The 6,075-nt window shown below is 46.9% G+C and overlaps 1 pseudogene; it reads left to right on the top strand.

The window, feature by feature from the left end:
* Nucleotides 1-224: 224 nt before the first annotated feature.
* On the top strand, nt 225-342 carry LOC124607708 (annotated as a pseudogene).
* Nucleotides 343-6,075: the final 5,733 nt, after the last annotated feature.

Here is a 6,075-nt window from a genome sequence, read left to right as displayed (position 1 = left end):
TAGAGGAAGACAGAGATTGGAATACGTCAAGCAAATAATTGAGGACGTAGGTTGCAAGTGCCACTCTGAGATGAAGAGGTTAGCACAGGAAAGGAATTCGTGGCGGGCCGCTTCAAACCAGTTAGTAGACTGATGACCAAAAATGATGATAGCACAGATGATAGCACTTTGGAACTCACTGGCAATCCCTTCAGCTGATTTCGTGCGATTTTTTATATCCATCGGCCAACGGCCTTGCCGCAGTGGTAACACCGGTTCCCGTCAGATCACCGAAGTTAAGAGCTGTCGGGCTGGGATAACACTTGGATGGGTGACCATCCGTTCTACCGAGCACTGTTGGCGAGCGGGGTGCGCTCAGCCCTTGAGAGGCAAACTGAAGAGCTACTTGATTGACAAGTAGCGGCTCCGGTCTCGGAAACTGACACACGGCCGGGAGAGCGGTGTGCTGACCACATGCCCCTCCATTTCTTTATCCAGTGACGACTATGGGTGAGGGTGACACGGCGGCCGGTCGGTTCCGTTGGGCCTTCATGGCCTCTGCGGGAGGAGAGTTTTATATCCATCCTCCGCAAATCTCGACAGTCCCTGTCCATCAATCCAGGTACATGAGGTCAGCCTGGTTTTGGTTTAGCTACGGTTTTTCCTTCTTGTTTTCACTACACGACCACAGTGACAGTTGACTTGCTCAGTTCAGATGGATTCAAATGTTCCTGATGAATTTGTTACTCAGGTGACATGCAATGACCAGCCCGCATTCCAAATCACTGAGTTCTCTACTGACAACACTATTCTCCCCGCCTCCTTTCACGCCGGTGTGCCTGCCTCTCAAGACGTTGATAATGCCCCTTTACATGGCGGACTCCGTGTACTTTTCATCAGATTATGTAGGCTGTTCGGAGTGGAGGGAGGGGAAAGAAGAGGGGGGAAGGGAACAGTGGCTATACTCGATGCAACACACATACTGTCGTTTCAACGCCTCTCTAAACTTCTTATGGGACCCATAGAAATTTCTGGCGTTGAAAAGCATCTGAAAGACCCGAGACAAATTTTCAGATCTGGAAATAATTCCGGTTTGTTATTAAACAGAGTACTCTTTCGTATGGATTCGTTACTGAGCTTCTGTTTAGCGCAAATTGCTCGCCCAATGCAAAATTCCAAGCTATTGGGAAAAAACCGCGATAGGAAAACACACAAAGAAAGAAAATATGTTATGTGGACATGTGTCCGGAAACGCTTACTTTCCATGTTAGAGCTCATTTTATTACTTCTCTTCAAATCACATTAATCATGGAATGGAAACACACAACAACAGAACGTACCAGCGTGACTTCAAACACTTTGTTACAGGAAATGTTCAAAATGTCCTCCGTTAGCGAGGTTACATACATCCACCCTCCGTCGCATGGAATCCATGATGCGCTGATGCAGCCCTGGAGAGTGGCGTATTGTATCACAGCCGTCCACAATACAAGCACGAAGAGTCTCTATATTTGGTACCGGGGTTGCGTAGACAAGAGCTTTCAAATGCCCCCATAAATAAAAGTCAAGAGGGTTGAGGTCAGGAGAGCGTGGAGGCCATGGAATTGGTCCGCCTCTACCAATCCATCGGTCACCGAATCTGTTGTTGAGAAGCGTACGAACACTTCGACTGAAATGTGCAGGAGCTCCATCGTGCATGAACCACATGTTGTGTCGTATTTGCAAAGGCACATGTTCCAGCAGCACAGGTAGAGTATCCCGTATGAAATCATGATAACGTGCTCCATTGAGCGTAGGTGGAAGAACATGGGGCTCAATCAAGACATCACCAACAATGCCTGCCCAAACGTTCACAGAAAATCTGTGTTGATGACGTGATTGCACAATTGCGTGCGGATTCTCATTAGCCCACACATGTTGATTGTGAAGATTTACAATTTGATCACGTTGGAATGAAGCCTCATCCGTAAAGAGAACATTTGCACTGAAATGAGGATTGACACATTGTTGGATGAACCATTCGAAGAAGTGTATCCGTGGAGGCCAATCAGCTGCTGATAGTGCCTGCACACGCTGTGCATGGTACGGAAACAACTGGTTCTCCAGTAGCAATCTCCATACAGTGACGTGGTCGACGTTACCTCGTACAGCAGCAACTTCTCTGACGCTGACATTAGGGTTATCGTCAACTGCACGAAGAAGCCGACCAGAGTGGCCGAGCGGTACTAGGCGCTACAGTCTGGAACCGCGCGACCGCTACGGTCGCAGGTTCGAATCCTGCCTCAGGCATGGACGTGCGTGGTGTCCTTAGGTTAGTTAGGTTTAAGTAGTTCTAAGTTCTAGGGGACTGATGACCACAGCATTTAAGTCCCATACTGCTCAGAGCCATTTGAACCATTTTTTTGCGCGAAGAACTGCCTCGTCCATTGCAGGTGTCCTCGTCGTTCTACGTCTTATCCAGTCGCGAGTCATAGGCTGGAATGTTCCGTGCTCCCTAAGACGCCGATCAATTGCTTCGAACGTCTTCCTGTCGGGGCACCTTCGTTCTGGAAATCTGTCTCGATACAAACGTACCGCGCCACGGCTATTGCCCCGTGCTAATCCATGCATCAAATGGGCATCTGCCAACTCCGCATTTGTAAACATTGCACTGACTGCAAAACCACGTTCGTGATGAACACTGACCTGTTGATGCTACGTACTGATGTGCTTTATGCTAGTACTGTAGAGCAATGAGTCGCATGTCAACACAAGCACCGAAGTCAACATTACCTTCCTTCAATTGGGCCAACTGGCGGTGAATCGAGGAAGTACAGTACATACTGACGAAACTAAAATGAGCTCTAACATGGAAGTTAAGCGTTTCCGGACACATGTCCACATAACATCTTTTCTTTATTTGTGTGTGAGGAATGTTTCCTGAAAGTTTGGCCGTACCTTTTTGTAACACTCTGTATAAGAAGGTTGCTGCTAGTACATCGGACAACCTGAACGTGGTGCTCAGCCGGTTTTCCACGCTCTCTTAGGAAAATGTTGAACTGATCTTCAACTTCATCTTTAGAGAAAACGATGCAGAAGCAGTTAAAATACGATTACGAACAGATAAAAATTCACAGACAAATTTTTTATTTTTTAATAGTAGACAAATGTCTATCGTCAATAAACATTTTGTGTTACGTCTTACCCTATGCCGTGAAGCAGTTGAGCAGGAAATCAATAGAATGTGCGAATGGGGAATCATTCTCCATATTGCAGCCCAATACTACCAGTTAGCAAACCTGATGGATCAGTACGACTAGTTTTAGATGCAAGAGGTATAAACAAAATTCTATTACCAGTGAGAACAAAACCAGATAATTTAGATGAACAATTGCTAAAGTTCCATAACACCAAATATTTCAGAACCCTTGACCTTAAAAAATCTTACTTTCAAATAAAGTTACATGAGGAGAGTAGAAAATACACACCATTTGTCTGCAATGGCAGGAGTTATGAATTTCAAGTTCTACACTTTGGCTTAAACATTAGCGAAGGCGTTTTTACACTCCTGGAAATTGAAATAAGAACACCGTGAATTCATTGTCCCAGGAAGGGGAAACTTTATTGACACATTCCTGGGGTCAGATACATCACATGATCACACTGACAGAACCACAGGCACATAGACACAGGCAACAGAGCATGCACAATGTCGGCACTAGTACAGTGTATATCCACCTTTCGCAGCAATGCAGGCTGCTATTCTCCCATGGAGACGATCGTACAGATGCTGGATGTAGTCCTGTGGAACGGCTTGCCATGCCATTTCCACCTGGCGCCTCAGTTGGACCAGCGTTCGTGCTGGACGTGCAGACCGCGTGTGACGACGCTTCATCCAGTCCCAAACATGCTCAATGGGGGACAGATCCGGAGATCATGCTGGCCAGGGTAGTTGACTTACACCTTCTAGAGCACGTTGGGTGGCACGGGATACATGCGGACGTGCATTGTCCTGTTGGAACAGCAAGTTCCCTTGCCGGTCTAGGAATGGTAGAACGATGGGTTCGATGACGGTTTGGATGTACCGTGCACTATTCAGTGTCCCCTCGACGATCACCAGTGGTGTACGGCCAATGTAGGAGATCGCTCCCCACACCATGATGCCGGGTGTTGGCCCTGTGTGCCTCGGTCGTATGCAGTCCTGATTGTGGCGCTCACCTGCACGGCGCCAAACACGCATACGACCATCATTGGCACCAAGGCAGAAGCGACTCTCATCGCTGAAGACGACACGTCTCCATTCGTCCCTCCATTCACGCCTGTCGCGACACCACTGGAGGCGGGCTGCACGATGTTGGGGCGTGAGCGGAAGACGGCCTAACGGTGTGCGGGACCGTAGCCCAGCTTCATGGAGACGGTTGCGAATGGTCCTCGCCGATACCCCAGGAGCAACAGTGTCCCTAATTTGCTGGGAAGTGGCGGTGCGGTCCCCTACGGCACTGTGTAGGATCCTACGGTCTTGGCGTGCATTCGTGCGTCGCTGCGGTCCGGTCCCAGGTCGACGGGCACGTGCACCATCCGCCGACCACTGGCGACAACATCGATGTACTGTGGAGACCTCACGCCCCACGTGTTGAGCAATTCGGCGGTACGTCCACCCGGCCTCCCGCATGCCCACTATACGCCCTCGCTCAAAGTCCGTCAACTGCACATACGGTTCACGTCCACGCTGTCGCGGCATGCTACCAGTGTTAAAGACTGCGATGGAGCTCCGTATGCCACGGCAAACTGGCTGACACTGACGGCGGCGGTGCACAAATGCTGCGCAGCTAGCGCCATTCGACGGCCAACACCGCGGTTCCTGGTGTGTCCGCTGTGCCGTGCGTGTGATCATTGCTTGTACAGCCCTCTCGCAGTGTCCGGAGCAAGTATGGTGGGTCTGACACACCGGTGTCAATGTGTTCTTTTTTCCATTTCCAGGAGTGTATATCAGCCTTGTAGAAGGTCTTAGAACCTTAATTGCTCAGTAAAATTACAATTTACGTTGACGATATGTTAATAGCCACATCATCTTGGGCAGAACACATCAGTATAATAGAAAAGGTATTTCAGAGATTTACAAATTACGGAGTAACAGCAAATCTAAAGAAATCTAACCATGGCAAAGAACAAGTGAAATTTTTGGTATATATCGTATCAGAACAGGGTAAATTACCAGACCCAAAGAAACTAGATGCCATACGTAATTGCCCACCCCCGAGGAACAGAAAACAATTGAAAGCATATCTAGGACTAACTTCGTTCTTCCGAAAATTTATACCACAGCAGCTTATAAATAGCGATGCCCTAATAACCTGTTGAGAAAGAATAAGCCTTGGCTATGGGATGAGAGATGCCAGGAGGAATTAACCAAAATTAAAAATGCATTAATATTAGCAAACATTTTGAGTCATCCTGGCATGTCCAAAGACTTTTGTTCAAGAACGGACGCCTCGTCTCAAGAACCGGGGGCATGTTTATTCCAGATACAAGAAGAAGAAGGAAAAACAGTACCCAAAGTCATCGGCTTTGCCAGCAGAACTTTATCAGAGGTGGTGAGATCATATTCCGTATCAGAACTGGAAAGCATAGCAGTAATTTGGGCATTTAAGAAATTTGAGTATTTTCTTTGGGGTAAAAACACTAAAGTCTATTGTGATCACCAATCATTATCTTTTCTCTTAACATGTAAACTGTTACACCGAAAACTAGTGTTTGTACATGTAGGAATTCCATTTTGAAATAATATACATAAAGGGCAGTCAGAATGTTTTTGCAAATGCATTATCCAGATTACCGCAGGGACTAAACGAGTTCAGTGAACTGTCTGAACACGATTCAGAAATCCGTGCATTATTGATGCGAAGTAGTACACAAAAATCAGACTGCAAAAATTTTTGTAAACGAATGAGAATAATACAACAGCAAGACAACAGGTGGAAAAAGGTAATACAAAATCTTAACCGGAATGCAAACCACAAGGCAAGTAAATGGTATCAGTTATACAAAGGTGTTTTGTTCCACCGGAAGCACGAAAGTTCTAACCATTGGTGTATGTGCCTTCCATAGGAATATATC

The sequence above is a fragment of the Schistocerca americana genome, chromosome 3 (assembly GCF_021461395.2).
Source record: "Schistocerca americana isolate TAMUIC-IGC-003095 chromosome 3, iqSchAmer2.1, whole genome shotgun sequence".
Lineage (NCBI taxonomy): Eukaryota > Metazoa > Arthropoda > Insecta > Orthoptera > Acrididae > Schistocerca > Schistocerca americana.
Note: the sequence above shows the minus strand (reverse complement) of the source record. Positions and strands in the feature narration are given on the sequence as shown.